The 10,737-nt window shown below is 48.7% G+C and overlaps 1 pseudogene; it reads right to left on the minus strand.

Moving 5' to 3' along the window:
* Window positions 1-8,159: 8,159 nt before the first annotated feature.
* On the minus strand, window positions 8,160-9,803 carry LOC116813801 (dynein light chain 1, cytoplasmic-like; annotated as a pseudogene).
* Window positions 9,804-10,737: the final 934 nt, after the last annotated feature.

The following is a 10,737-nucleotide window of genomic DNA, read 5'->3' on the forward strand; positions in this document are numbered from 1 at the left end:
AAGGTGGCAGGCGCCTGTAGTCCCAGCTACGTGGGATTATCTGGGCATGGTGGTACACACCTGAAATCCCAGCTACTCGGGAGGCTGAGGTGGGAGAATCACCTGGGCCCAGTAGGTTGAGGTTGCAGTGAGCCAAGATGTCGCCAGTGCACTCTAGCATGGGTAACAGAGTGAGACTCCATTTCAAACAATAACAACAACAACACACACACACAAAAAACATAAAACAGAGAAAGAGTATTGCTTTAGTAGGGGAGTAAGGATGTCTGGGATTTTCTACCTTGCCTGTGCCATGCTTGTTAGCCCCTGTGGCCAGTATATGAGTGTGAAGAAGGAGTCCGCCTTCTCCATCTCCTTTGAAAACTGATCTCCTCCTTTTTCAAATGAGAAAGGATCCCCAGGATGCTTTTAGGCAATGACAGTTTCTTTTTTTTTCCTTTTTTTTTTTTGAGACGGAGTCTTGCACTGTCGCCCAGGCCGGAGTGCAGTGGTGCAATCTCGGCTTACTGCAACCTCTGCCTCCCGGGTTCAAGCGATTCTCCTGCCTCAGCCTCCCAGGTAGCTGGGATTACACGCGCTGGCCACCATGCCCAGTTAATTTTCTGTATTTTTAGTAGAGATGGGGTTTCCCTATGTTGGCCAGGCTGGTCTCGAACTCCTGACCTCAGGAGTTCCCAGCCAACAGTTTCTTGACAGATCAGATATGGGGCCCAACGATAAAGAACCAACATTTAACTCTAGAGGCAGACAGGATGTGAGTCATCACACTGGCCTTTCATCAAGTTGACTATAATTGTTTCTGTGTTTGTCCTCGGTGGTATGAACGTGAACTGACAAGACTAATTTAGAAAAACAAGCAAATATATCAGAAGATAAACATTTAAATAAGTAGTTTCCTTCAAAGTATTTATTTTGATAAATGAACACTTTAGCATTGTTCAAGTAATCGCTGGATTTTTGGGGTGGGTTGGGGAGATGTCAAGCAAATTGATTTCAAAATAGGTTTACAGTACTATTTTAGGTATGGTATTTCTTGAAGAAAAAAAGTATATCCATTACTCTTGCTAGGTTGGCCAGGCTGATCTTGAACCCTGGCCTCAAGTGATCTTCCCACCTCAGCCTTCCAAAATGCTAGGATTATAGGCATGAGTCACCATGCCTGGCCCTAAAATGTTTTTTTTTTTTTTTTTTTTTTTTTTTAGATGCGGTTTTGCTCTTGTTGCCCAGGCTGAAGTGTAGTGGCGCAATCTCGGCTCCCTGCAATCTCCACCTCCCGGGTTCAAGTGATTCTCGTTCCTCAGCCTCCTGAGTAGCTTGGATTACAGGTGCCTGCCACCACGCCCAGCTAATTTTTCTGTATTTTTAGTAGAGACCGGGTTTCACCACATTGGCCAGGCTGGTCTTCAACTCCTGACCTCAGGTGATCTGCCCGCCTCGGCCTCCCAAAAAGTGCTGGGATTACAGGCCTGAGCCACCACGCCCAGCCACTTATATTTCTTAGTAATAAAAATCTTGAAACAGAGATGCATTTGGCCAGGCGCGGTGGCTCACACCTGTAATCCCAGCACTTTGGGAGGCCAAGGTGGGTGGATCACGAGGCCAGGAGTTCAAGACAAGCCTGGCCAAGATGGTGAAACCCCGTCTCCACTAAAAATACAAAACATTAGTCGGGTGTGGTGGCACATGCCTGTAATCCCAGCTACTCAGGAGGCTGAGGCAGAGAATTGCTTAAACCTGGGGAGCAAAAGTTGCAGTGAGCCGAGATCATGCCACTGCACTCCAGCCTGGGTGACAGAGTGAGACTTCCTCTCAAAAAAAAAACAAAAAACAAAAACAAAAAAAAAAGAGAGAAGCAGTTAAATAAATTTTGGCAAACCCATTTGGTGGAATATTATGCAGCCGTTAAAATTATTATTATTTTAACTGGGTATCTCAGCCTTAAAATATATTTTGTTTTTTTTCCCCTCCTTTCCTTCTTAATCTTTTTTTTTTTTTTTTTTTTTGACTGCATTTCGATCTTGTTGCCCAGGCTAGAGTGTAATAGTGTGATCTCTGCTCACTGCAACCTCTGCCTCCTGGGTTCAAGCGATTCTCCTTCCTTAGCCTCCTGAGTAACTGGGATTACAGGCACCCACTACCATGCCCGGTTAATTTTTGTATTTTTAGTAGAGATGGGATTTCACCATGTTGGCCATGCTGGTCTCAAACTCCTGACCTCAGGTGATCCACCCACCTCGGCCTCCCAAAGTGCTGGGATTACAGGTATGAGCCACTGCAACTGGCCTTCCTTCTTAATTTTAAGATGTAGCCTTGAAACCTATTTTAGAATTCTCTTCCCTCCCTTTCCCACCTGACACTTTGTTGTACCATGCAAACCTATCTGAGTATATGTTCATTTAGAAATTCCAGGGGCTGACCGGGCGCAGTGGCTTATGCCTGTAATCCCAGCACTTTGGGAGGCCAAGGTGGAAGGATCACAAGGTCAGGAGTTCAAGACAAGCCTGACCAACATGGTGAAACCCCATCTCTACTAAAAATACAAAAATTAGCCAGGCGTGGTAGTGGCGGGCACCTGTAATCCCAGCTACTTATGAGGTTGAGGCAGGAGAATCGCTTGAACCCAGGAAGCGGAGGTTACAGTGAGCTGAGATCATGCTACTGCACTCCAGCCTGGGCAACAGAGCGAGACTCCATCTCAAAAAAAAAAAAGAAAAAAATTCATTCCAGGGGCTGATCTTGAAACCAACCAGGCATGGAGACCCAGCGCAGAATTCTTCCCCATGAGATTACCTCAGTGTGGTTAATCAACAGTCTCGCTGCAGCTGAAATGGGGCCAGCCAGCCAGCACTCCAGGTGGACAATAACTCAACATAGTCATTGGAAAGAGACATACAGGCCTGTACCCTGCATCACTCCTGCATGCTTCCCATACCAGTTTCCATTTTTAAACAACTCCACTTAGCCCCAAATTAGAGATGCTTTCTTTGTGACTTGAGCCCAGCCATCTCCTCAACTTCTAGAATTTAAATTAAAGCTGCAGGCCAGGCACCTTGGCTCACACTTGTAATCTTAGCACTTTGGGAGGCCGAGGAGGGCAGATCACTTCAGGTCAGGAGTTCAAGACCAGCCTGGCCGGCACAGTGAAACCCAGTCTCTACTAAAAATACAAAAATTAGCCAGAAATCGCTTGAACCCGGGAGCTGGAGGTTGCAGTGAGCCAAGATGGTGCCACTGCACTCCAGCTTGGGCAACAGAGTGAGACTTTGTCTCACTCTTAAATAAATAAGTAAATTAATTAATTAAAGCTGCAGGCCGGACAGGCGCCGTGGCTCAAGCCTGTAATCCCAGCACTTTGGGAGGCCGAGGCGGGCGGATCACGAGGTCAGGAGATTGAGACCATCCTGGCTAATCCAGTGAAACCTCGTCTCTACTAAAAATACAAAAAAATTAGCCAGGCGAGGTGGTAGGCTACTTGGGAGGCTGAGGCAGGAGAATGGCGTGAACCCTGGAGGCAGAGCTCGCAGTGAGCCGAGATGGCGCCACTGCACTCCAGCCTGGGCAACAGAGCAAGACTCCGTCTCAAAAAAAAAAAAAAAAGAAAAGCTGCAGGCCAGGCATGGTGGTTCACGCCTGTGATCCCAGCACTTTGGGAGGCTAAGTCAGGAGGATAGCTTCAGCCCAGGAATTCAAGGTCAGCAACAGAGCAAGGCCCCATGTGTACAAAAAAAAAAAACAAGGCCAGATGCGGTGGCTTACGTCTGTAATCGCAGCATTTTGAAAGGCTGAGATGAGTGGATTGCTTGAGCCCAGGAATTTGAGACCAGCCTGGGCAACATAGCAAAACCCTGTCTCTACCCAAAAATTACAAAAATTAGCCAGGCATGGTGGTATGTGCCTGTAGTCTCAGCTACTTGGGAGGCTGAGGTAGGAGGATCGCTTGAGCCTAGGAAGAGGTTGCAGTGAGCCGAGATCATGCCACTGCACTCCAGCCTGGACAACAGTGAGACCCTGTCTCAAAAATAAAACAATAATAAAAAAATTTAGAAGGAATCAAGATATCCTACAGTAATGATAGGAAACAACTTACATAGTGAAAACCATGCAACTATTTAAAGTGTTACTGTAGAAAAACTTCATGTATCATGCATATAATCCCAGCTACTTGGGAGGCTGAGGCAAGAGGATCACTTGAGCCCGAGGAGTTCAAAACCAGCCTGGGCAACATAGCGACACATGTGCCTACTAGAAAGAGATACAAAATGGTTAATAGGTAGTGGGATTATGCATCATTTAATTTTTGTCCATATTGCTTTTTTATAATTTTTTTTTTTTTTTTTGAGACAGAGTTTCGCTCTTGTTGCCCAGGCTGGAGTGCGATGGCACGATCTCGGCTCACCACAACCTCTGCCTCCCAGGTTCAAGCAATTCTCTTGCCTCAGCTTCCCGAGTAGCTGGGATTACAGGCATGCACCACCGTGTCTGGCTAATTTTTTGTATTTTTAGTAGAGACAGGGTTTCTCCATGTTGAGGCTGGTTTCGAACTCCTGACCTCAGGTGATCCGCCCACCTCGGCCTCCCAAAGTGCTGGGATTACAGGTGTGAGCCACCGTGCCCGGCTATGAGTTTTGTTTCTTTGTTTGTTTTTGCGGAAGAGGGTTGAGACAGGGTCCTACTCTCTGGCCCAGGCTGGAGTGCAGTGGTGTGATCATGGCTTACTGTAGCCTCTACCTCCTGGGCCCAAGCAATCCTTCCACTTCAGCCTCTCGAGTAGTTGGAACTACAGGTGCATGCCACCATGCCAACTAGTATTTAAATTTTTCTGTAGAGACAGGGTCTGGCTTTGTTGACCAAGCTGGTTTCGAACTCCTGGGCTCCAGTGATCCTCCCTCCTCAGCCTCCCAAAATTCTGGGATTACAAGCATGAGCCACCTCATCTGGCCAACAGTTTCCTAATATCACATGATACCCAATTATTATTCACAGTTCCATAATTGCCTCAAAAATGTATTTTTTTTTTTTTTTGAGACAGAGTTTAGCTCTTATTGCCCAGGCTGGATGGAGTACAATGGGAAGATCTTGGCTCACCGCAACTTCTGCCTCCTGGGTTCAAGCGATTGTCCTGCCTCAGCCTCCCAAGTAGTTGGGATTACAGGCATGTGCCACCATCCCCAGCTAATTTTTTGTATCTTTAGTAGAGATGGGGTTTCTCCGTGTTGGTCAGGCTGGTCTCGAACTCCCAACCTCAGGTTATCCGCCTGCCTCGGCCTCCCACAGTGCTGGGATTACAGGTGTGAGCCACCACTCCTGGCCTAAAAATGTCTTTTTATGGTTTGTTTGAGTCAGGATCCAAACAAGGTCAACATGTTACATTTGCTTGTGATGTCTTTGCTTCCTTTTTAAAGTATAACGTTTTCCTCCTCTCAATACCAGGAAGCCCATCTTCTTTTGGAGACCCTAGATTACCCTAGTGGCCTCCTGGGGGGAGAATATTGGCGTGGCGAGCAGATGGCAACGGTTGCGCTAGCCCAGAAGCTGTAGTATTACTACCTTTTTTTTTTTTTTTTGAGCTGGAAGTCTTGCTCTGTCGCCTAGGCTAGAGTACAGTGGCGTGCTCTTCGCTCACTGCAACCTCCACCTCCTGGGTTCAAGCGATTCTCTTGCCCGAGTAGCTGAGATTACAGGCGGCCACCACAGCACCCAGCTAATTTTCGTATTTTTAGTAGAGACGGGGGTTTCGCCATCTTGGCCAGGCCGGTCTCGAACTCCTGACCTCATGATCCACCCGCCTCAGCCTCCTAAAGTGCTGGGATTACAGGCGTGAGCCACCACGCCCGGCCTTTTTAGTTTGTTTGTTTGAGACAGAGTCTCGCTCTGTCACCCAGGTTGGAGTGCAGTGGCATGATCTCAGCTCACTGCAACATCCACCTCCCGGGTTCAAGCGATTCTCCCGCCTCAGCCTCCCAAGTAGGTGGGACTACAGGCGCATGCCACCATGCCCAGCTAATTTTTTGTATTTTTAGTAGAGATGGGGTTACACCGTGTTAGCTAGAATGGTCTTGAGCTCCTGACCTCGTGATCCACCAACCTCGGCCTCCCAAAGTGCTGGGATTACAGGCATGAGCCACTACACCCAGCCCCTCCCTCCTCTTGAGGATTCCTTTTGCTTTTCTCCTGTATTGACTTTCCTATTTCTTGTTTCCAGAATTTTTTTTTTTTTTTTTTTTTTTTTTTGAGACGGAGTCTCGCTCTGTCGCCCAGGCTGGAGTGCAGTGGCGCAATCTCTGCTCACTGCAAGCTCCGCCTCCCGGGTTCACGCCATTCTCCTGCCTCAGCCTCTCCGAGTAGCTGGGACTACAGGCACCCGCCACCACGCCCGGCTAATTTTTTGTATTTTTAGTAGAGACGGGGTTTCACCGTGGTCTCGATCTCCTGACCTCGTGATCCGCCCGCCTCAGCCTCCCAAAGTGCTGGGATTACAAGCGTGAGCCACCGCGCCCGGCCCTGTTTCCAGAATTTTATCTAAAGTTACCTGAACTGTATCTTTGTTTGCCCTCCGGTTTTGGTAGACCATATCTGCCAGTAGTTTCTTGTGAAATGATGTATCAGAGGTAAAAATGTTTAGATCTTGTATATCTGATTATGTCTTTACCCACATATTTAAATGATGGTGTTAATTTTTTTTTTTTTTTTTTTGAGAGAGTCTCGCACTCTGGCCCAGGCTGGAGTGCAGTGGCGCCATCTCGGCTCACTGCAAGCTCCACCTCCCAGGTTCATGCCATTCTCCTGCCTCAGCCTCCTGAATAGCTGGGACTACAGGTGCCCGCCACCACGCCCTGCTAATTTTTTGTATTTTTAGTAGAGACGGGGTTTCACTGTGTTAGCCAGGATGGTCTCAATCTCCTGACCTTGTGATCTGCCCACCTTGGCCTCCCAAAGGGCTGGGATTACAGGCGTGAGCCACCGTGCCCGGCTAATGTTAATGTTTTAACAAGGTACAGAATCCTAGGTTGGAAATCATCACCTTTCAGAATTTTGAAGGCATTCCTCCGTTCTTTTACTTCAAGTTTTGCCATTGAGAGGTTTAAAGCCATTCTGATCTCTGATCTGCTATGTGGGACTTACATCTTTTCTGTTTGGAAACTGATAGAATCTTGTCTTTGTCTGCAGGTCCTGACATGTCACAGTGGTGAATCATGATATAGATTTATTCTCATTCATTGTGCTAGGCACACAGTGGGCCCTTTCAATCTGGAAATTTATGGAAAATATTTTAAATTATTATTATTATTATTTTTTTTTTTTTTTTGAGACGGAGTCTCACTCTGTCCCCCAGGCTGGAGTGCAGTGGTTCTCGGTCCACTGCAAGCTCCACCTCCCGGGTTCACGCCATTCTCCTGTCTCAGCCTCTCCTAGTAGCTGGGACTACAGGCGCCCGCCACCACGCCCGGCTAATTTTTTGTATTTTTAGTAGAGATGGGGTTTCACCGTGGTCTCGATCTCCTGACCTCGTGATCCGCCCGCCTCGGCCTCCCAGAGTGCTGGGATTACAAGCATGAGCCACCGCGCCCGGCCTATTTTAAATTATTTTATGATATTTCCTCAACTTTTTTTTTTTAGATGGAGTCTCTGTCGCCAGGCTGGAGTGCAGTGGTGCCATCTTGGCTCACTGCAACCTCTGCCTCCTGGGTTCAGGCGATTCTCCTACCTCAGCCTCCCGAGTAGCTGGGATTACAGGTGGCCACCACCACGCCTGGCTAATTTTTGTATTTTTTAGTGGAGACAGGGTTTCACCATGTTGACAAGGCTGGTCTTGAACTCCTGATCTCAAATGATTAGCCTCCCTCAGCCTCCCAAAGTGCTGGGATTACAGGCGTGAGCCACCACACCTGGCCATAAATAAATATTTAATTAAAATAAGAAAAAGTTTTCTCTCTGCATTGTCTCAATTTCCTACAAGTTTCTTTCTTCCTTTTTTAAATTTTACTGTTTTATAACCACAACAAACTAGTACAGAGAATGCCCTGTACAAAACACAGTAAAGGTTCAAAGACCGAGGTGTTCCCTTAGCAAGGCTGAAAATTTCAGTCTCTGGTATTTGGAATTTAGGGTGCAGTCCTTGTTTTTGGATGGATACTGGGTGTGTGTCACAGTCCATGCTTTTAAACAGATTTGAACAGAAGAATGGCCATTTGGCCCAGGTAAAAGTAGATGAAGTGGCCGGGTGTGGTGGCTCACGCCTGTCATCCCAGCACTTTGGGAGGCCGAGGCGGGCAGATCACCAGAGGTCAGGAGTTCAAGACCAGCCTGGCCAACATGGTGAACCTCTGTCTCTACTAAAAATACAAAATTAGCCGGGCATGGTGGCACATGCCTCTAATCCCAGCTACTCAGGAGGCTGAGGCAGGAGAATTGCTTGAGCTCAGGAGGTGGAGGTTGCAGTGAGCCGAGATTGCGTCATTGCACTCCAGCTCCGGGCGACAGAGCAAGTCTCCGTCTCAGAAAAAAAAAGAAAAAAGTAGATGAAGTATTTGGTTTTGAGACGTGACAGCCTGCTGGCAGCCCTCACAGCCCTCGCTCGCTCTGGGCGCCTCCTCTGCCTGGACTCCCACTTAGGCGGCACTTGAGGAGCCCTTCAGCCCGCCGCTGCACTGTGGGAGCCCCTTTCTGGGGTGGCCAAGGCTGGAGCCGGCTCCCTCAGCTTGCGGGGAGGTGTGGAGGGAGAGGCGCAGGCGGGAACCGGGGCTGTGCGCGCAGTGCTTGCAGCCAGCGTGAGTTCCGGGTGGGCGTGGGCTTGGCGGACCCCGCACTTGGAACAGCCCACCGGCCCCATCGGCCCTGGGCAGTGAGGGGCTTCACACCTGGGCCAGCAGCTGCTGTGCTCAATTTCTCACTGGGCCTTAGCTGCCTTCCCGCGGGGCAGGGCTCGGGACCTGCAGCTCGCCATGCCTGAGCCTCCCCCCTCCCCATGGGCTCCTGTACGGCTGGAGCCTCCCCGACGAGCGCCGCCCCCTGCTCCACGGTGCCCAGTCCCATCGACCACCCAAGGGCTGAGGAGTGCGGGCGCACGGTGTGGGACTAGCAGGCAGCTCCACCTGCAGCCCCGGTGCGGATCCACTGGGTGAAGCCAGCTGGGCTCCTGAGTCTGGTGGGGACGTGGAGAACATTTGTGTCTAGCTCAGGGATTATAAATACACCAATCACCACCCTGTGTCTAGCTCAGGGATTGTAAATACACCAATCGACACTCTGTATCTAGCTAATCTGGTGGGGACTTGGAGAACCTTTGTGTCTAACTCAGGGATTGGAAACGCACCAATCAGCGCCCTGTCAAAACAGACCACTCGGCTCTACCAATCAGCAGGACGTGGGTGGGGCCAGATAAGAGAATAAAAGTAGGCTGCGCGAGCCAGCAGTGGCAACCCACTCGGGTCTCCTTCCACACTGTGGAAGCTTTGTTCTTTTGCTCTTTGCAATAAATCTTGCTGCTGCTCACTCTTTGGGTCCACGCTGCCTTTATGAGCTGTAACACTCACCGCGAGGGTCCGCAGCTTCATTCTTGAAGTCAGTGAGGCCAAGAACCCACCAATTCTGGACACGGTTTCATGTGTCATATAACTAGCAAAATTCCTCCCCACCATGCAGTGCCACATGGGATTTTACTTCTGTCACATTCCTTCTTGGTATGAGCCGCAATGTCCTTCTCTATGTCATATTTCTCCAGCGCCTGAGTAACACACTCTGCCGAGTCCTGTTGTCTCTTCCGACATGTCTGCATTTTTTATCACAGCCTTTGGGTCACACATGGTTACCGTGGGGAAGGGGCCTGGCTGACTGCAAAGGTCTCCTGGGGGAGGTGCTAGCATCTCTGAGGCCCCGCTGGAGCTGCCGTCGCTACCGACGCCTTGGCGCGTCTCACAAGTTTCTTTCTTTTGTTTGTTTTGGTCTCTATCTTTTCTCTTAGAGGAAAACCTTGTGTTTGGTAACCCTTGGCATCCTGCCCATGAATAAAAGTTGGAGACTAAAAGCTGATTGGAAGTTCTGTGCATGAAGATGGGAGACACAAGCCATGAGGTCATTTGTCTATGAACCAGTGTCCCTTAGGTCATTGATCATGAAGAGGTATTTTGGGGGAGATCCCAGTACCATTATCTTTAGATCTTTCATATTTGGCTTCATTTTCCCCAAAGAAGAAGACTCATTTGCCCAGCATTCTGGGAGCAGAGTGTGGGAAAAGCCAACCAAATTCTAATTCCCTTTTTTTGAAATAGGCCCATTAACTATGCCTGCTGACCCTTATTCCAGAGATTGTCTGTTTTACTCTCTCAAGAGAATAAACCTCTGTACTTTTGCCGAGAGGCTGCGGTAGGGGAAGTGACCTAGGTCTTCCACCAGTCCTTGTGGTTGCAGCTGCACTTCACCCCTACTTCCAGGGTTACCAAAGGTATGTTAATTCCTGAGTATATCTGACTACTTCTTCACTTTCTCATTTCTGGCCCAGATGCAGTATTCTTGGGCCTGCCAGGCTTATTCCTACTCATCTTTTTTTCTACCTGTAACATTCTATTGCATTTACTGCCCCATCATTACAAATACGGCCCACTGCAGCCTCGACCTCCTGGGCTCAAGTGATCCTCCCGCCTCAGCTTCCCATGTAGCTGGGACCACAGGCACTCACCACCAAACCCAGGTAATTTTTTAAAAATTTTGTAGAGATGGGGTCTCACTTTGTTACCTAGG

Source organism: Hylobates moloch, unplaced genomic scaffold (assembly GCF_009828535.3).
Source record: "Hylobates moloch isolate HMO894 unplaced genomic scaffold, HMol_V3 SCAFFOLD_9, whole genome shotgun sequence".
Taxonomy (NCBI): domain Eukaryota; kingdom Metazoa; phylum Chordata; class Mammalia; order Primates; family Hylobatidae; genus Hylobates; species Hylobates moloch.